Source organism: Sphaerodactylus townsendi, linkage group LG01 (assembly GCF_021028975.2).
Source record: "Sphaerodactylus townsendi isolate TG3544 linkage group LG01, MPM_Stown_v2.3, whole genome shotgun sequence".
Classification (NCBI taxonomy): Eukaryota; Metazoa; Chordata; class Lepidosauria; order Squamata; family Sphaerodactylidae; genus Sphaerodactylus; species Sphaerodactylus townsendi.
Genome location: NC_059425.1, coordinates 82,582,142 through 82,603,850, shown reverse-complemented (window position 1 = coordinate 82,603,850; position 21,709 = coordinate 82,582,142). Strand labels below are relative to the sequence as shown.

Below are 21,709 nucleotides of genomic sequence, written 5' to 3'. Positions count from 1 at the left end.
TTCTGATAATTCAAAATATACTCTATAATTTTACCCTGGAAATGTGGATATATGTATACAAGTATGTATTTATGCACCTGAGTTTCCTTGCTTATTTTCTAAGATGATTTTCTGTTTATACTTAAACTCTTCTTCCAAAACTTCTAATACTGGTAATATACTCTGTTTTACAAAAGCAATACTAGAGCTTTATTGATATTTTTGTTCTCCCAAATCTGTTAAGGCGCAATGAAATTATGTTGGGGGAATGGTAAACATCTTTATATAACAATCTATTTTACCATTATTGAATTAGGTTCTTTAGTGTGTTTGGAAAGACTAGTCTGATACAATTTCTCTTTTAAAAAAAACAAACCTAGAGATACTAAAGTATAATAATTGAGTTTAGAACTGAGATTATTTTCAGTGATTGCCCTGACTGAGCCGGGTGTACATGGATGTTCAAAGGTACAAACATACCTTTTAGTGGATCTTATGAAATAAAAGTATACAGCAGTTGTTCTGCCTTGGAAAGAGTGAAGTTGTTTTTAGCTGTGCCATGAATCTTGATAACATAAGGTAGATATGCTATCATGGTTTAATCTAGAAGATACTCTATTTGTCTGAAATCATTACTTTGGGAAGTCAAAGGGGAGAGCATTAAATCAATTTTAATAAAGATGTTGATATGAAAAGATATGAAGCACTCAGAGCCATTACGTTCAAAAGCTGGCCAGGAAGTGGGGGATACTATGGGTCAATGCTGGAGCATGTGCTTAACATGCACAAGGTCCAAAATTAAAATTTTAACCACTTCAAGTAAGAATCTGGTTGCAGGACTGGGAACTAGCTGTGTCTGAAACTTTGATCCATTAATCAGTAAAGCTGAAGCAGAGGGAACATTGGGTCACAGATCTGATTCCATAGAAGGTAGCTTCATATGTCTGTGATTCTTTGTTTATTATGGCATATAAAGGTTATACTTTATCCTGAACTTGGAAAATGAGTAATATTAGCATAACTCAGAAAGTTATAATATGTAATCAATGTTTGACTTATGAGATCATGGGATTAAAATATTTTAGATGTAAGACCTTCCAAATGTGGAAGTGCTCCTGATACAAGTCTTTACCTGGAAACAACTATTTAAATGACTGAAATATTCAAGATATAGCACTTTAAAGAAGCTGTTTATTAAAAACTCCCTAAAATGACATAATATGTGTTTGACAAGGCTTAAAAATGGTTTTCAAAGATTAGCAAATTTGTGCATTATTGCAGTTCAGTGAACCAGTTCAGAAGGTATCTGAACCACACCGAGCTTTTGCTTCCCTGAATATCCAAGTAATTTTACAGTTAAAGCTGCTTTTAAAAAGACTCTTTAAATCTCTTTTTCTCTTCATCAGTTATACTCATCCCTTTGTTTTGCTTGCTTTCCCCTAGATCCTCCTCATGTTCCATGACTTGGAAGAAAATGCCTGGGATCAATGCCAGTGGCTCTGATCTCCTATTTTTCACACAATGTTGAACTCCTGCAAAGTTGTGCCATGTACTGTGGTATATCTTTATGGTATACAGTGTATCATGGAATGTCCATGACCTTGAGCATTTACTACACTTCTCTCTCTGACAAAGAGAAGTGGAGAGTACAACAGGCTTGATCAACTGAATCTGTCACCACGGACTTATCCTGAAAGGTAAGACCTTTGGTAACAACAGAAATTAGGGTGGTTGGGTTTTTTTTAAGCAACCATTTTATCTATAGGTTTTATCAGTATTAGTGAAAATATATATTTTTCCTTTCTCTTATTCCAACATATATATGTACAAAATTTTAGAATAGGGTCATGTAGAGATCAATTTCTTTGAGTAATTTCCAGTGCCTTACTTAGAAAATACTGATTCTTTTAAATTAGGACTTTAGTGGGTAGCAGAAGACTGTGTTTGTGCATTTTTTTTCAGAATTTTGAAATTGCCACAATAATTGCATTTATAATAACATTTCACCAAACAGCATTAGGGATTTATTTTCAGTGAACAAAACAAATTTTAATTTTTTGCCTTGGATTGATCTGCTTAGTTCTTTGACAGGATCAAGGATGTTTCTTTACTATTGTGTCAAGGGAAATGTGTTCTCATGCACTGAATATGAGTACAGAACTCATGCACTGTAAACTCAATTTGCAGTTACTGGGCTAAAATATAAAATTTAGAAATATATGAAATGTGCAGGCATAGTAAACACAATTCTTCAGGTAAACCAGGAGTTTCTTCTATTATGTTGCTCCTTCACAATAAGAAGTATGGTACAGGTGAAAGTATGTATTACATTGGATAATCTTTAACCAAAATAAATCGTGTCAACTTTTCAAGCATCACAATGTTGAGATCAATTGTAGGTGTTCAGAGGAAAATAAAATGCAGTTATGCCTATATGCATTCATTTTTGGCAGCTTGACACTGGATATATCTGAGAATAAAGGAGATAATGGGGCAGTTTGTGGTAACTGGAGTTCGATTATTTTGATCTGCCTGAGGATGGAATATTTTAGTACTTAAATGTGAAATCTGTTAGCAACAATTGTGGTAGTTTTAAGTTCATGTATGATAGGAATGATAGGTGAAAACCTCTTGACTTGACTGAAAATCATTTTAGTATCTATTTTGGTGAACGTTTAAGAAAAATTCATCCATTTTCTGAAGTTCTCTCTTGGCTTATAGTGCTAGTTCCTAGTGCCACACATTGGGCATTCAGAGACTCTTTGGATTTCATTTGAATGGAGACCAATCCTATTAAGACGTTTGCAATTTTCCCAAACAAATATCGTATGCAAAAAACCCAAAAAAACCCTGGTAAAGTAACTGACTGCCACCAAGGAGAGTTTCATAAAAAAGTAAGTGGTTAGCATTAAGGAACTATTATTTTTCACCTTCTTCAAACCATCTGGTTTGTGTTTGGCCTGCAAAGCATTGTACATGTTTGCCTGTAGAGTGCTGCTTTCACAAAAGGCTGTTTTTTCATCTTCTGTTGCTGTCTCTGCAGTCAGTTGGCTCAATCAGGGATTGTGTTGTTGCAGACAGGAAAGGAAGGTAGCTCAGTAGTAGAGCATCTGCTTTAAGTACAGAAGATCTCAGGTTCATTTCCAGATATGTCTAACTAAAAGGATGAAGGGTATTATGCCTGTGACTCAATAGACCAATACTCTGATTCAAGTTAAACCAACTTCATGTGTATAAATAATTTCTGGGGCAGAATTGTGGTGCCCTTCACTGTACCTCATTACTTCCATTTCTTCCTCTGGTGATGTCAAAAGTTCTACCCCACTTCTCCTACCAGCTTTCACCCCCACAATGAATTTGTCTACTGTTAACCATTTTAAAGCTACATTAAAATAATTTTTAGGCCCCTTGACAAGAGATTTTGCCTTTAATTCAAAGAAAATGCATGAGCATTGATCTCTGCCATATGAATGCTTCCAGTACAAGAATTAACTCTGAAGCTGTGATCTCACATCAACACTTGCCTCTTGATAGTGATGAAAGTGGATTAATTGTCTTGTTATGCCTCCACAGAGGCTTTTGATATTTTCCCATTAAGATTTAGTTTCCCCATAGTTAGCATGGTTTTAGTTCACTGTTAAGTCTTCTAAGGGAGAGTATTTTAGTTAGCCCATGTCCCTTTAAGACGTTTCCTTTCTTTACCCAGCAATCCTCTGTTTTAGTTCTAGCCAGTCAGTCTGAGAGAGGTGTTAAGGGTAGTTGGAAACCGGAATATTTGTGACATCCATATTATTATATGGTGGTCCAAAAAGCCCAAGTCAAGTTTAACAGCAGTTAGAACTAGACCAAGACTGAAATAACTGAAAGGAAGCAAGACACAGTGGACTTTCTTGAAAGCAATGGAAAGAAGACACAGTCTACAGCTTCAAACCTGCTCGAGACAAGCAAGTACTCTGACTTAGATAGACCCAAGGGAGGAGTTAGGGTCTTGTTTCTCTCAAGTAATAAACTCATTGTAAGAACTGTTGAACCTGGCTTGTGTCTCCCCCATTCTGGCCTAGCCAAGTACAGGGCAACTCAAACAGATACACTGGTGGGGCAGAACATGTATTGTTAGAGTTGCTGTTGTTTCTTCTAAAAACAGCAGAAGCTATTATTTGAAAAAAGTAAATCTTAGCAAAAGTTGTGTCATACACGATGTTGGTGCTTGTTAGTAGTAACTATATGCAGCATGTATTTTCCATAAAGACAATACTTAGACATCATCTTGTGTTCATATAATAACTGTGATGCATCTGTGCATTTATTTATCTTCTATTTTGAAATTTCCATTTCACCGTATGATGCAGCAATGCCCTCAAGACAGTTCTGTTCAATTCAGTATTCATAAACCTTAAAATTACTTGTTTAACTGTACAAATCATGAAAAAATCTGAATTTCAATTGTATACAACATAGTAGATCTGTGCAACTTAGCTTTTTTCCCAATGGGCATCAGAAATGGAAAATACAATTCAGCTCTTCCTTCCAACATAGAAAGGGAAGTGTAGGTGCGTGGCGAACTGGAAGCTGAAGTCAAGAGTGAGGCTGGAGTCAAGCCCCCCCCCCCCCACCTGCAGAATGGATTTAAGGCCTTCTTCTCCCATTCTTGTTTTCATCAGGGCAATTCTCTTGGATGATATTTTATCTTCTTGTTCATACTGTGCTCTCTGTTTTTGACTTTATGCCTGACAGGTAGACTAAAAAAGTATTCTGCCTTGTCCAATTATTTTTGTCCTCCTATCCCCACCTATGCTTTTCTCTCACGTATTCCCATTATGTGCAACTCTCCATCCATGTGATATAGCATGACATCTGGATCATGCTCATAGTTTTTTTTTTAAGGCTGAGAATGTCTGGAGCCCAAGGCAGCCTTTGCCACCATTATAACAACACAGTGGTCACAGTGATTTATCCCTTCAACCTTAGCTTTTCCTTTTAATGTAATCCTTCTGAGGAAGGATCTTATCTGTGTACTTAGGTCACCACTGTCACTAAGTAAAACCTTGGACAGCAGCTGTAATTTTTCACATTTGGGTCAGTTATGTAAATGTGCCATTCTTACTTCTCTGGGTTCCAAGCAAGAGCATTAAATGGTTGACAATCTGTCTCTTTCTGTATTTTGCCCTTTCTTACTGTTGAGAATTAGATAGTCAGTCTGGTTTTACTAAATAAAAGTAACTAATAAAGTATTGTTGAGAGTGCTCATGAGAAGATGAGACTTGCTGGAAAAAACAACAATGCTAGGAAAAGATGAAAGCAGCAGAAGAGAAAGACCCAACATTAGTTGGATTGACTCTACAAAGGAAGGTAGGACCTTGAGTTTTCAAGACCTGAGCAAGGCTGTTAATGATAGGACACTTTGTAGGACATTAATTCATACAGTCACTATAAATTGGGAGTGACTATTAGTAGGAATTAAAATATATGCCCAAAAACGTAATAAAAGATGGGATCTTACATACTAAACAGTAGATCATTCTAAAAGGAACAAAATCCCATCTAAAACCATATTTTAAGGATCAAGCACAAGAAGGTCGATTCTGAAGTTCCTTTAGGGTATTCAGTGGAGCTTAGTTCCAAGAAAATGTTTTTAGGACTGTAGCCTTTATTCCTTAATATGGTGAACAGCTGGCTTGAAGGCCTGATTCTATAAGGTATCCCTGGAAGACCCTGGTTGCTGCCTTGAATATCTCAGAGCAAGGCACATTAAGGAAAGCTTCCTCTGATAGTCTCTATGTATATGGGAGTATACATAGAGAAAGTCAACTTAAGATAATTCAATCTACACATCGCACAGTAGTCAGACCTGTGTTATGCATGTATTCAATAAACTAAAATAAAAACATAGGTAGAGACTAAGATTTTGCACAAACATTTTTAATGTTGAGAATAAATCCCCCGTTGCTTTAAAACTAACGTGCATAGGGAATTAGTATCAAAATCACAATGGCAGTCCTCCAAACCGGAGTATCCAGACTGTGTTCCATCCTTGCTTGGTCAACAGTAAAGCTGGCCTAGTGCTACCCACTCAAGCCACAGTACAGCCAAAGTAGATTCATAGGGAATGGGGCTGTAGGCAGGCTCCAGGGATACCTCCCGAGGGAAGAAACAAGCTAGCAGGGACCTGGAGGGGAAAGGGCTGTAAGCAGTGGGTGGGGCTGGCCTCTGTAGTATGAGAAAGCCCTGCAGACAGGTGCTGGCAAAGGCTTCTGGAATAACGCTGGATGGATGGGAATGGGTGGAACCTGCCTAAACTACTAATCCTCCAATCCCTACTACTTGGATTACTCTAATCCCTAGTACTTCCAGGTTACATGGATACGATGGACATGGCTAAGAGGGCATAGCATCCCACTGGTTGTTTAAAGATGGTCCAAACACAGGCCAAAAGTGTTATGACTCATCTTGCTCAGAGTGATGGGGAGTAGAAGTAGATGGAGAGGAGGAGGATCTTGCTGTTTCAACCCCCTCTCCTCTTTTCATTGTGGTCTAGAATGCCCTCTAGTGGTAAGAACAGTTGTGACAAAGAGGCAAGCATGGACCAAGAGCAAGAATAGTCTCAGAAAAGCACCCACATACAAATTTAAATAGATTATGAATTATTGTAGTTCAGTATCAGTGTAAGTTACTAGAGTAAACATGTAGCAGGCTCAGATTGACAGAAACCATAATTCTCTAAGATGTAATGTTTTCAATGAAGTAATGTCTGTGCAGTCACAAAAAACTATGATTTATTTTGGCATTGAGTACTTTGCTGATTTTGTTGTGTCCAGAAGAATAACATTCACTGTCATATTTTTCATATGTCTTCCATGACTGAATGACATAAACATTGTATGAAATTTTGTTTTTAAGTTATTCCTCAGGATTCATGCAATTCTCCAACATCTTGACCACAAATCACCACAATTTCCAAGCTCTCTTTTCTCTGTTGTACAATTGTAGCCTACTAAGTTAATAAAAGAAATTGTTGATCTACAGTGGGAATTGATTCTACTATTTTAAAAAATCAGAAGTAATGGATTTTCTAAATCAACTTCAGGCATTCCTGGATAAAGTGGACTGTTTGGGTCCTTTCCAGTCTAGTTATGGAACTGAAATATCCTTGATTGTCCTGGAGGATGGCCTGCACCAAGAGATGGTCAGAGGAAGTACACCTCTGCTGATTCTCCTACATTTTTCAATGGCTTCTGATACCATCAGGCATGGTGTCTTTCTGAACTTTTTTTCTGTGCTAGGATTGAGATAGTCCATTTTGCAGTGGTTCCCTGGTCCTATCTGGAAGGCAGGTATCAGAAGGTGGTGCCAGGAGGATGTCCTTTGGCATGTGGATTGCCACAAGGCTCCATCTTGTCTGCTTCACTTTTCAACACCTACATGAAACAGCTGGGTGAGGTCAACCAGAGATTTGGGCTGGATTAACACTCACCTCTCTGTCAAGCTTGTAGCTGATCTCAGGGAGACTGAAGAAACCCTAAAGTAATAGCTGGAGCCAGTTTCAGAGTGGATGCATTGCAAGCCTATAAACTGAAGCTTGGGGCTCACAAGTTCTCCTGGGAAGTATAGTTCCCATCAGGCTGTTTTTAAGCCTGAACTGTGAATAGGCCTTTTTTTCAGCCTGAAAAAATTCTAGGAAAAGGAAAGGAACTAAGGTAAGTGTGGGAAGGGGGGACGCTGAGGGGGGCGTTGCAGGGGGGCCACGCCTCTGAGCTGCAGCCTTTCCTGGGCAGAAAAGATCTGGTCACTGCTGCGCATGGCCTGGCTATGTCTAGATTAGATTACTGCAATGCAACCTATGTAGGCCTGCCTTTGAAAAGTGGAAACTTCAACAGGCACAGAATTCTGCAGCCAGGATTTTGACTCGAATTGTTCCCTCTAGTCTCGACCCAGCTGCACTGGCTTCCAATCTGTTTCTGGACACAATTCAAAGTGCTGGTAATCTCTTTAAAGTTCTGTATGGCATGGAACCAGGATATCTGAAGGATTGTCTACTTTCTTATCTTCAGAGATCCTTCTTCTGTTGTCCCTACTTTCTGAGATTAGGTGGATACAAGCTTGTGAGAGTAACATCTTGGTCACAGCACCAAAACAGTCAAACTCTCTCCAAGGAGATTCATCCGTCCCCTTGTACTACAATCATCAATGAGTGAAAACTTTTTTTTGTTTCATCTGGTGTCCTCTCCTTCCTATCCTATTGAAATATTCTTTTTATGTTTTTAACTTTAGTTTAAATAATTTTAATTGATTTTTGTTTAGTTTTAATTATTTTAAAGATATTTTTCTATTAAGTATGCTTTTAATGTCTTAGCGGCAAATAGCCACTTTGAATTAATAAAATCAAATATCTTTAAAGTTAATTCTCAAAATTTTGACTGCTTGTCTAAAAAATTAACCTGGCATATTGTTGGTTAACTTTAGTCCCCAATTTTACAATACCATATTTATAATACCATTTTACAATACTGTGTGCATGTGTGTGACAACAGACATTTTGCATGCTTTAATGCTTGCTTTCCTTCCTACATGGCACTTAGATGACACCTTAGGAAGCAGAATGCTAGGGTCCCATAACCCCAGGACGAGATTGGTGAATGATAGGGGTTTTCTCATTCAAGTAGGTGATTTTTTTCAGTTAATATCGAAACAAATCAAAGCATGTAGTGACAATACATGAAATATATATATACACACACACACCAGTCCATGCAGAAAAAGTTGTATACAGTTCTGTTAATGAAAGATAGTGATGGAAACTGTAGCCTGCCCAAACTTTCTGTATCCCTCCATTCTTGCATTCCCCTTTTTACTAATAAGTTTTGCAACTAGTTATTTTTTATTACAGATAGCCCATTTTAACATTATTTTTTCCTTTCTTTGGACAAGTGGGCTCATTATTTTGGAGGCAAGTTTGCTTATTTTAAGTTATTTTTTTGCCAGCATACATGTTTTAATTTAAAAGAAAATGAGAATATTTTGCAGTTAAAGGGAAAATAAAAGATGTGCCTGCTGCAAGAAACTGTACTTTGTATAGCTAACAACTGATCCCAAGTTGTTGCCATTTTAAAGAAAACACCACAAGATATAATTTATTTTTTCAGGGAAAAATGTATACAGCATGCACAGAAATTTTTTTTTCATTTATGAAAATGAGAGATTAATGTAACAGCAGCCAGGTTATCTCTGCAAAGTGATGTAAAGTTATGAAATGCTTTGTTTTCCTTTTCAATAAGCTACTTCCTAAATCTGACCAATTATTTTTCACCTTCACCTAAACTTTGATAAGGCACTTTTCCACAACCTGTGTCAGACAAATGGAAGAGGAAAAAGAAGAGGACTGAATGGATCCCCATGAGAACTTTGTAGAAACAAAGGTGTTGTGCTGCATTTTCAAATAAACTTTGGGCATATGTACAATACAGTATTTATATGGTAAAAACCTTTCTGAAATAAATAATAACCACATATAAACATGTCTCCCATGCAGTCATATAGCTGCAATGGGGCAGGGAGGGGTGCCACGCACCAGACATGCGCCATTGGGGTCATATGGGAGATGGAAAATTGCCCCCACACACCTTCCCCCATTTACCTTAGTTCAGCTGGTTGCAGCCTGAAAAAGCAGCCTGGTGGGAACTACACTTCCCAGGAGACCTTGTGAGCCCCCCCCCAGGGAGGCCTCTGCAGGAGTTTGGGCTTGCAAGGTCTCCTGGGAAGTGTAGTTCCCACCAAGCTGCTTTTTCAGCCACCTGCTCTTTGCAGCCAGCTGAACTAAGGTAAGGGAGGCACGAGGGCCAGGGTCGGGCGCCATTTTGCCCCTGGTGCCATTTCCCCACTTATGCCACTGCTGCCATGTGTTGTGTAGTGTTTAAGAGCCAGTGTGGTTGTTAAGAGTAGTGTGGGTGTAGCTGTTAAGTACAGCGTGGTGTAGTAGTTATGAGCAGGTGGACTTTAATCTGGGGAACTGGATTTGTTTCCCCACTCCTCCATATGTGTGGCAGAGTCTTATCTGGTGAACCAGATTTATTTCCCCAGTCCTACACATGAAGCCTGCTGGGTGACCTTGAATTAGCCACAGTTCTTCGGAACTCTCTCAGCCCCAACAGACACCTACCTCACAAAGTGTCTGATGTGGGAAGAGGAGGAGAAAGGTGTTTGTAAGCCCCTTTGAGTTTCCTTACAGTAGAGAAAGAAGGGAGTATAAATTCAAACTTGTCTTCTTTCTTGGTGGGAAACCACCAAGGAATACCAGGATCATGATGTGGACTCAGGCAATGACAAACCATTTCTGAACATTTCTTGCCGAGAAAATCCCAGGGGTCACCATAAGTCAAATGTGACTGGATGGCAAAAGGAACAAACAAACGAATGAAAGAAGGTGTGCTGTGAGCAATCAAGTGTGCTTTTACTGTCTTCTAAGTGTAACCAAGTACTGTCTACTACAGGTAAGGAAATCCAGAGAGCATTGAAAAATCTTTTGGTTTACTAAAACAGTGAGAATCAGCAGTATTTTGCCAGAAGATACTGAGCAGGGAAAATTATTTTATCTGTTCCACAGAAAAACAATGTGGTAAAACCTTGGCTTCTTCATTCTATGATCTTGAATTAATTTATTTTAGTACTTTATAGAAAGTCAGTTCAGTTGTGATTCAATTACTGCACAATTTAAAACAAACTAGCTATTAATTTATGACCACAACATGGCCTCTTACTAAGCATATGTTTATTATGCAATTTAAAACAACTGTTACCTTGGATGTCCAGAGCAACACTAGTAGTTGTGAACAGGGACTTCCTGAGCTTGGAAATGGCCAGGCTTCTCAGCTTTTGCTATTAATCACTGGGTCACTTTGTAATTAAAAATGCTAGAGTTGTGTAGAATGGTTAATAATATCTGAAAAATAAATTGTAGGTGGCGTGATCAATGCTCAATACTATTCTGATTACTATTCTGCAGTTTCTATCAAGATTTGGTTTCTGACCTTGAGGAAATCATTAATAATCCTTGATAACTTCCTTATTGTTTTTTTCTGAATGTGTGAACCTTTGTGTGAATGGTGCTTTGCAAATTTCATTGCAGTAGGCAGAATTTCACTGTAGTTCACACATCCTAGACTTCAAAATGGTAAAAGATTAGTCCAGAAGCAATTACCTTTTATTTGCCCAATGTGTATATTGAAGTACTGTTGAATTTACAGGTCAGATGCTTCTCCCATTGATTGAGTTGCCTAGAAACAATCATGTGCTTAACTCTTCCAGCAATCAATGGGGCTTCAAAGTGCTTGACTTTGAAGTATGCCTTTAGGTTTTCATTTTTTTTAATAGAGATTTGTGAATGCTGGTGAAATTTATGATTTAGCAAAGTAAACTATTCATCATACTATTTAGGGTTTTGTTTCTTTGTTTGTTTGCTGCACAGCAGCCAGGGTACTAATGGCTTGTATCCCTCAAGATCCCGTCACAAAATTCCACTTCCTCATCCTTCGCCAACAACAGCCCACTGAAACTTCTGAAACTGTGTTCCTGGGTATCAGCTGACCCTCACAGATGGTGTAGGGTGCAACTTGAGGGTCTGTAGTGGGAGGGGGAATTGGCAGAATTCACATCTTCTCTGAAGATGGAAATGTCCTAAGGTTTTTGAACCTGGGTGGCTAAATAAAAACCAGTATGACTTAATCCATTTATGAGCCTAAACATTAGTGATAAGGATGAAAGGATTACTGGAACTTTGACTCATTAGCCAAACATGGTGTAGAAACACAACTTGGTGTGATTATGATAGGCATTACTTTTTTCCCCTAATGCTGCTGTAATAATTAACTATTGTGGACCCGTAAGATACAATCCTGAATATTATATATAATAACAATGGGTTACCCTCCTATGTGGGCCAAAAAAAAATCTGCAAGGGGAGGCTAATGTGTATCTTTCCTTAAATTTGGGGTGAGCCCCAAGTTTGCCCAAAATATGAAAAGCTTTAAAAATAGAGGTTAACCCTCCTGCTCAGGTAGGCAGCAAAACCTGTGTGTAGGAAGATGTCATGGTAAGGAGCCTTGCCTGATAATTTGGTCTTCCTATAAACACATGTTACTGCACAAACAAGCAGAACAAGAGAGAAGAGCCCCATCCAAAGGGCAGGGTGAATCTGCTTCAGGGAGCGGCTCGCTGCCATGCCAGCGAATTTGCTCTCCCTGGGGCACTTACCCTGTCAAAGGCAGTGTGAGGCAGTGGCCACCCCCCACCCCCAAGTGTTGGACTGCAGTATTGAATGCCATGTCAGCACCACCACCGCCAGCATAGCAGGGACAGGGCCAAGGAAACAGCCAACATTAGTAGGCCCCCTCCCAGCCTTTGCCAGCATTATACCGGTGGACTGCAGCCTGCACTTAAGCCTGCCTTTTGGTTGGTGTAAGTCCAGTGTGGCCCACTGAGGCTTCTTGAAGGCAGGGAGACTTTCTGATTTTTCCACGCTGCCAGAAACGTTTTTGGGGGCACCTGGCTTGTGGATGGGACTGCCCAGGTGCAACTGGTGGTGGGTGATAGTGCTTTTCCCTGCTCCATGCATTCTCCTGTTCTGTACTTTGGTTGCCCCCTTTTTAGCTTATCTGCAATGACAGACAGCATGCAGCTTTAAAACTTACGAATATATAAAACTGATCAGCACAGAGCCCCTCGGGGATGGGGCGGTCTATAAATCTAAATAAATAAATAAATAAATAAATAAATAAATTTCCCTTTCTGTACAATGTGACCACACTAAGTGTTTTGCAGTGTTGCAATTAATCAGGATAATCAAGCAGATATTGTTGCTCTGAAGAAAACTAGTATGAGTGAGTTCTTTTCAAGGCAGCATTTATCCTTCTAAAAGTGTGTAGGATCAACAGTAAAACCTGCTGTGTTACTCTTGGTTCCAAATGGCAAAGATCCCAATGATCAACATATGCTTAACTGAAAATATAAATCTAAGTTCTCACCATTTCCTGCTATAAAATTGCATAAAGTATTCAAATATCTCAGATAATACTACCCAATTATTTTGTACCTTCTTTTAAGTCAGCATCTAAAGCATTTGCCCTGTGTTTACAGCTCATGGCTTTTTTGGCAAACCCTTTCAATGCTCTCAACCCATGAAATTTGCTCAGAATAAATCCCTTAGAAGGGAAGACAGAAGAATAGGAATTAAAGTCTCTGTTGCTATCTGGTCTGAGCACTACTGGATTTGCTTTGCCTAGAAGTGAATTTATTTTAATATGCCTAGTTTGGAGTTCGTTGGAACTGTAGTGGGACAGAGATGAAAAAAAAATTCAAAATGATTTTCCATTACTGTAATGGTGAAAATATTAAATTGTTTGATGTGTTGCAGAAAAGCTTTGGATTGAAGAATGTTGTGTGCTGAAAAGCTAGGGACTATATCTGTTCATTCCTGTCAGAGAATGTCATTAGGATCTTTGGTGAGGCAAACAGACTGGCAAACATGTCCTCAGTCACAGCAAGCTGGCAGCTCAGGAGAACAAGATTATGGAGGGCCACAGACAGATGTTATGCAGTGCGTGTTAGTTTTAACTGATTATACCCCATGATAAATATCTTATTTTGTAGCATTTGGCAGCCTTAAACTTCTCAAGATACCTATGAAACATGTTAATTGCAGTGTTAAGAGAACTCTTGCTGGTAGCATTTAGTAATTTTAGGCCACTTTGCTTTGTCAATGAAAGGATTAAGGAAGCATGAATGAGCACACTGAGAGATTTTGCAATTATTTTCAGAAAAAAACAAAACAAATTGGTCTATGCCCAAATGATGCATTTTTTTATATATAAGGCATTGCTTTGGTAAATAACCAATACAGACAGCAGGTCGGCCAAGGACTAGAACCATACAACAAAAAGCAAGCAATGGCCCCTTATGCATGCAACACTTACCTTGAGCCTGTTCTCCGCGCAGTTGGCTAGTAGTGGGCTCTCCTCGCATTTCTCTGTTTACATGCAAGGAGTAGCCCAGTGCCTTGCAGCTGCTTGCAAGTCGCAAACAGGCCTCTGGTTCTGTCTTGGTTCTCTTAACTCTACCCATCAACAGCCTTAAAGGCACAGAGCTGGTATTCTCTCCCCCTTCCCTCTCCTCCATTCACTTTCTTTCACTCTCGCTCTGCTGCTGCTGTCACAAGAGAAGAGAAGAGAAGAGAAGAGAAGAGAAGAGAAGAGAAGAGAAGAGAAGAGAAGAGAAGAGAAAGGCTTGTTTTAAACAATCTTAAACAGGCGTACCACTCTAGAGACATGGGGACACCCATGTCCCCGGGTGCAGGCTGTTTGGTTATGTGGGGGGGCGCCAGATGACAAAACGGTGTGTGCCTGAATCATGCACTGTGGTGTCCTGCCCACTCCCAGCCTCCCTGGGGAGAGCAGGAGCCGGCCTGCAGGGGGGACAGGAATCTGCAGCAGGCGGCGATAGCGCTCCACCCTCCTGGATTCATTGCAGCCCAGCTTCTGCAGGTAGCTCGACCTGCACAGAGGCTGGGGGGCAGGACTCAGCAGTGGGTGGCCCTGCCCTCCCCAGCACCACCTCTGGCCTCTGTTCAGGCTGGCAGGGCCTGGGGAAGGGCTCAGTGGTGGGGGGCCTAACCCCTGAGCCCCACCCCTAGCCTCTGTGCAGGCCTCCCCAGGCTTTCCTCAGGCCTGCATGGTGGGAGGGGGCGGAGCTTGGCCTTTTCCCTCAGAAAGGGTTTGCATTTCCTTCCTCCTTGAACTTGCGGCACCCAAACCCAGTTGCCCCCATACTTTGGAATAAAGATATTAACATATAAATAAACTAGTGTTTACTAAAAGCTGGTCCTCATAAACACTTAATGTCTCCTTCACTAATAGTGAAGGACAACAGCCATGGCAAAAAAAAGAAGTGGGAGGCGGTACTGACTTAAATAGCCACTTCCAGTCTCCCACTGATTGGCTGGGGCTACATAAGTCCCTTAAACTCTTTTCTTTATGTGAACAGAATCAAAGATTTTTGTCTGGAAACCAGTGGCATAGCGCCCATGGGGCAGAGGGGAGGGCACGATGCCCAGGGCAGAGCAGCAGCAGAGGCATGACCAGGCTTTTCAAGGAGGCATGGCAGTGCGTTGTGGGGCGGGTGACACTGCAGCAGAGGTGCAGGGTTACGCGCTCACCTCAGGGCCCGGTTCCCCTCGCTCTGCTTCTGCCGAAACCTCCAGTGTGTCAGGCTAGCATTCTACTTTATAGTACAGAATGCCATAGTCACGTCCCCCCCACACACAGAGGATTTTTGTCTACGATTGGAATATTACCAGCAGATTCACATTTGTGAAGCTGGGTGACCAATTATGGTTGCCAAGCTTTATGCACTGGAAAAAAACCTTTCTTTTCTTGAAAATATATCACAGTGCCAGTTTTTCATCTGAATTAAACCTGGTGGCAAGTACAAATATATATAATACTTTATAATAGTTAAACAGTAGACTCCATGCAAATGATCAAAGCAGCAAAACAGGAGCCAGGCACAATAGGTAAATTAACATAAATGCAGAATACCAAAAAAACCTGTATTCTACAGCACAGTGCCATGGAACAATGGCAGGACTGTACAGGCACACAAAACAGGCTGAGTAGCCATTAGACACTAACATTTGCAGTCTCAACATTCCCTCCAAGTCTGACCACACTACTCATGTAGTCAACTGTCATCTCCTTCATGTGGCTCATGCAAGACTCCTCTCTGTGGCTTGCTGCCTATATAAGACATACAGTTCCCACCCAATAAAGTCAATCCATCATGGCCTATATACAAATGCTGAGAGTGAATCAGCCTTGAAGATTAGAAGAGCTATGGTGGGCAGAAGGAAGGGCGTGTTCAGTGGAATTTGCTTCCTTAAATAGCTCTTCTAGCTGGTGGTGTGATGGGAAAAGACAGCTGGTGAGAGACAGCAGTTGCTCTAATCCTCTCAACCTCTACTGCAAACAATAAAGCTGCAGACAAAGCCATTCCTGATCACAGGATAAAAGGCACCCATTGCTGGCTACAACAAACACAGATGTGCTGCTGCACTGTAACACTAGAATGTCCTCTTTCCACCCATCTTTCCCTTTCCTTGTATGAAGATCAGAAAAGTTGCCATCTGAAATACATCTTGACCATTTGTACATTTACTCAGAAGTAAACAACTCCTAGGTAAATGAGTTTTTAGGCTGCACGGTCAGAGAAATTGTGGGGAATTCTTCCTATCTACATTTTTCAAATAAACAATCCCCTGAGCTGTGGACAGGTATTACTCAGCAGCTGCAAAGCCACTCAGTCATATTGCTTCTTTGTAACTGACAAAGGGAACTTTACCTCTTGAAAGTTTATACTCTCCCCAATCTGGTTTGTTTCTAAAGGGCTACTGAATTCAAATCTGGCTGTTCTACTGCAGATCAACATGGCTAACCCATTGAATCACCACTTCCTATATTTCCTTTGCTAAAAGCTCCTGGATAGGTCTATGCTTTCTAGGGAATGATGAAGTTTAGGAAATTTCTCCAAACCAGTCAGCTAAAATTATACCCAGTAAACACTGTGGGGCATTTCCAGGGGAGTCATTGTTCTATATGAAAACTTTCGCACAACATCTAAAGTTTCCAATATTCCACCAGACATTTTAAATGGAACTTAAACTCCTTTATCAATTGTCAAACAACAACAAAAATGTGTGTATGTGATCTCATGTCCCTGTTGTCTTCTATATGTAGGCATGTTTACCAGAATAATGACCAGAATTATTGATCAATTTTTTTTTAAAAATTAAAACATCAAGGCACCATTAGTCCAGTATTTTGTTGAGAGCAGTCATTCTGAGGAGGACATTAGGGTTTTTAAACCCCATACTTATAATAGAATGCAGAATATCAAAAGGTGCTTACTGCAGATGAAGGGGCATTGGATCGGTAGACTCAAGATATATTCCCTCCCCCTTAAGATTAAATATATATATACAGAATATATATATTCTGTAGCATCTGATATTCATGTTACTGCAGGTATCCTTTAAGACCATTTGAAGTCAGGCTTACTCTTATGAGTTGTAAGTGAAAAAAAAATAAAATAGAACATTATAAGTAGTATTTGAAGCCTTCAATACAAGTTAATTCCAGCTGTAGAGTATTAAGAACCCAACTGGAGTGCACACTAAGATGCACAGCTTTTGTTTCTAGCATTGCATTTTTGATGGGCACATTTAGAAGAGATCAAAGAATTGCTGTGTGTTGTGTACAACGTATTGTAAATATTTGGACTTACATACTTTAATAAATTTGTAAAGATATATATTTGATATTTTGATACTGTAAGTATATTTAATGGATTGCAATATTTTATGCATATGAATTAGAATATATTTATAATAATAAATTTGAATAGAATTTGCATGAAAGGTATACCATGTCCCCAGAATACTCTCTCTCTCCTCTCTCCTCTCTCCTCTCTCTCTCGTGTGTGACTATGGCATTCTGTATTGTAAAACCGAATGCTAGCCTTATGCACTGGGGGTTCCAGACAGCCGGGAAGGTCTTTGCTTCTGTCCACATGAAGAAAAGAGTTTAAGGGACTTACGTAGGCCCAACCAATCAGTGGGAGACTGCAAGTGGCTATTTAAGCCAGTGCTGCCTCCCACTTTTCTTTTGCCATGGCTGCTGTCCTGCCTTCACTAGTAGTGAAGGAAACATTACACATTCATGTGGGTCAGCCTTTAATAAACACTAGTTTAACTTATATGTGGATATCCTGTGCCTTTATTCCAAAGTATGAGGATAACTGGGTTTGGGTGCTGCAAGTTCAAGGAGGGAGGAAATACAAAACCTTAAGGAAAATAATAAGAGAGAAAAGAGCTCATCCTCAGAAAGAAAAGAAAATGCTTTGATGGGCAGTTTGAGGATAATTATGTTTTGTACTAAACACTTGGGGTGTAAGTCTTGTTTTGAGGTAAAGTAAATATGTTGAAGATTCAAGCACAAACTACAAGTCAGAATAGTTGTGAAGAGATAACAACTTTGTTAAAAAAACAAACCCTGTGAACCCTTTGGGATGAGAATTGAAGAGCTGAGATATATTACAGTTGTCTGCACAAAAGCAAGATTAATTATCTCATAAGACATAATTAATCCTCAATGAGCTTTAGTAAGTTGGCATAGAGCTGCTTATGTTTGTAATATGACTATTATGTGGATATCACATAGTGAATAAGCTGGGAGAGCATTAAAGAGGTTGGAGATAATTGTGCACTGCAAACGGTCATAAGCTGCTGCTCTGATTGCTGGAAAAAACATGCCAGGGGCACTGAATTACCTCATTTCTGAGATAATCAAATCAGGCAAGTTAATGTATTAAAATACTGAATAAGTTAAAGTATATAAAGCTTTTCTTAATTTTTTTCTCAGATTTTACACAACCCAGTTCTTCATATACTGGTGAGGAGCTAGAATATTAGCTATGGAGGGTAATATGGATCGCGGCCACTTGCACTCTTTCTACCCCTAAATCAGAAAATAGAAGTAACTACTTCACAAATTGAAAACATAAGTTCCAGGGACAGGAAAATGATGCAGAGGTGTTGTGGAAAGTACCTTCAAGTCACACATGGCAACTGATGAATTAATGACCATTCATCAGTTTAGAGTCTGCTGCTCACATGGAAGAGCGGGGAATCAAACCCAGTTCTCCAGATTAGAGTCCACCTACTGCTCTGCTCTCAGGGGAGGGAAATTAAATCCCTTTCTGTCATACTCCAGCACAGAATTAAATTGGGAGAATTTGACACTATTTATACTTAATCTCAGAGTTATCAATGGATTTCCCTCATGTCAAATCTAGTTTGTTCCTTGGAAAGGGATTCAGGGGAAGTAGATTTAAGAGGTCTCTTCAGCCGATACTTTTTGGTTGTCATGTAAGTGTCCTATGACTTTAGTGCCTTCGGGACCTTTAGTGCCTTCAGGACCTCCATCTAGTTGCTTTACCACGGACATCTTTCAACTCTGGCTCACCCATAGACAGCAGCAATGGGAAAACCTTGAAGTGGCCCATTACATGGTTCTTTGGAAGCGGGGTATCTATATTCTATTTACGTTTTTGCTGCAGGTTTATCTGTAGTCATGAGGACAAACTAATACCAAAAAGTGTAGGGATCAGATCAAATTAAAATGCATCAGTGACTACTCATTTGCTTGAATATTATAGACTGGCAAGTGAACAGTGCTGATATGTTTTGAGTGTGCATGAGGTAAAACATCATTCACAAGAAGCAGCATCAGCTCAGAAGTATGCTGGCTGTCTAATGGAAAGTCTAGGGATGTTGATTCCCCAGTCCATTCCTTTATTGTTTTGAAATTTCACTCTACACTCTACACTCACTCTATTTCTTTCCTCTATTCTGGTTTAAAAGGAAATAAACAGAAGAAATTAAAAAGTGCAGCTGGCCATGCATTGTGGAATTCAGACATTTGAAACAAAACAAAAATACTGAGATTCCTAATGAAGTCATTCTTCTCTAGAGACAAGATGGGTTAATTTGGAACTTTGGAGACATTTCAATAAGTAGAATTTCAGAAATCTGCCTTAAAACAAATTTGGATTCTGAGTAAAAAGAATACAGTGTTACTTACATTAATGACACCATTGAAATAATAGTTTTGAACAGATTAAGCAAATGGCAGGTCTTATGTAAAGTCTTACTAAGATTGATTATGGGATTTTGTTTAGCAAAGAAGTTTATCAAATATTTTAAGACGCACTTTTACAACATCTGCCTTTTTGGCCTGTTCAGTACATTCGTTTAACTGGATTGAGTGTGATCTCAGAAATGAGCTCTCAATGCCACATATATTGTCTGTAGCAGGCATAATGTGAAATTCTTCTGTTTATCTTTTTTCCCCATTTCACATTTGTTTCTGTCATCTCTGACCTACAGTGTCACAAAAGGTATAAAACTGTAAAGAAGTGTGTTATTGTTCATGAACGCTTATACTAGATTTTCTACTGTTCGTCTTTAAGGTGTCACAGAACTATATATTTTTATTCAACTGACTAGCATGGCTACCTCTTAGGAAATATTTGGTGTCCAAAATACCATAGATTGAATCCAACATATCCCTTCCACTATGTGGGAGCAGAAAGCAGGATGATTTATAGCAGGTGGAGGTTTGCTTCACTGAGGCAAAGCATCCTCTATAAGAACAAGGTTCCTCACTTAGTGGAAAGAAGTCCAATTTCATCAAAAGACCCAGCTTCATAATTTTTTTAAATGTATGATAAATATAAATTAAATCACTGGCTGCAAAGCAATTTATGGACTACTATGAAAAACTAGTGCAATCATTTTACAGTTAAGTAATTAGAGTTGAGTTTCTTTCTTCCGTTGTCTCCATTAATTATCTTCCTATTACACTGCTGTAACAAAGTTAAAGTATCTGTCAATATTTGAATTTATCTAATGGCTAGATAGATATTTAAAAGCCTAGAAAACCCAAGCATGAGGCTTGGTGTCTGAATGGTATATTTGTTCATTCCATAGAATGCCTGCAGTTAACTATTTTGCCGTTTGTTTGTTTGTTTTATTTCTTTGCAGAAATCTTCTGTAATTGTTAGTTTTATCTTTTAACACTCTGCTATTGCTGTAAATTGATCAAATTCCATTCAGTTGTTTCATAATAGTTTGTTTTATTAATAATTACCTTTTTTGTAACTGCAATGACCACTATTGAGAGATTTCAATTATAGAGAAGGACCTTCATTGTAATATTTAAACTGTCTGGTAGTAGGATGGAAATTAGTATCCCAACAGTTTCCTCTGTTTTGTTTCTGCTGTATATTTTCTTTCCATGTACTATAGTGTACATCAAAGGAAATAGGTGCTCTTGTTTAATAATGTTACTTCTATGGCTCCTGTAGCTTAATCAATCAATCCTATGACTTCTGTGCTTAATCAATCTTCATGAAATACAAACCGCTTCTAAATGCCAAAATGAAAGTCAAGATTATCATTTTGAAGGATTACTTATGCTCAGACATATAATTGTTACATTTTACTCTCATTTGTATCCATTTAGCTTTTGAACATAAGTGAAAACTGGATTGTGAGAAATGTCCAAACCTGAAAGTTATTCACTGCTTTCTTAAGTGAACAGTAACTCAATATCACAAAAAATTGGTGATACAGACTATTTACCAAAAGTGTTTTGTTTTGTTTCATTAGTTTCTGAAAATTTGCCTCTCGTGTTGTTCTGCTGTGTTAGGCTGGAATGGGATGGATGGAGAGAGAGAGAGAGAGAGAGAGAGAGAGAGAGAGAGAGAGAACAGTATTGCATGGCCTCTTCAAATTTCTAAAAGCTTTCCTGAAAATATTATGCTTTATAGTCCTTACGGATTCTCAAAAAAGAGATGTGTTTTCCTAATTTCCTCCATTTAGAAAAGATGGACTAGTTGGATAGCCTGTTTGATTGATTGGCAAAGGAGCAAATGCTGTGTATCAGATTAATGTTCTTTTCCCCACACTGCACTCACTTTCCACAAAAAGCCCTTTCCTCTTCCTTGTATTGTGCATTCCCTAAGCAATCATTTCCTGCATCTGATACATACAGAGAACAGGGCACAACCACATCACGTACAAAAAGAAACCTTTTGTTTGGGAGCAGTGAAAATGCTTTGCCTATTTTAA

The 21,709-nt window shown here is 39.1% G+C and overlaps 1 protein-coding gene across 2 annotated transcripts in view; it reads left to right on the top strand.

Moving 5' to 3' along the window:
- Window positions 1-1,571: 1,571 nt before the first annotated feature.
- The window catches only part of CHRM3 (cholinergic receptor muscarinic 3), a 123,961-nt gene continuing 103,823 nt past the window's right edge, over window positions 1,572-21,709 (top strand). For both annotated transcript variants that reach the window (XM_048485602.1, XM_048485594.1), the window contains exon 1: window positions 1,572-1,676. The gene's annotated coding sequence lies outside the window, so the exon portion shown is untranslated. The remainder of the gene's footprint in view (window positions 1,677-21,709) is intronic.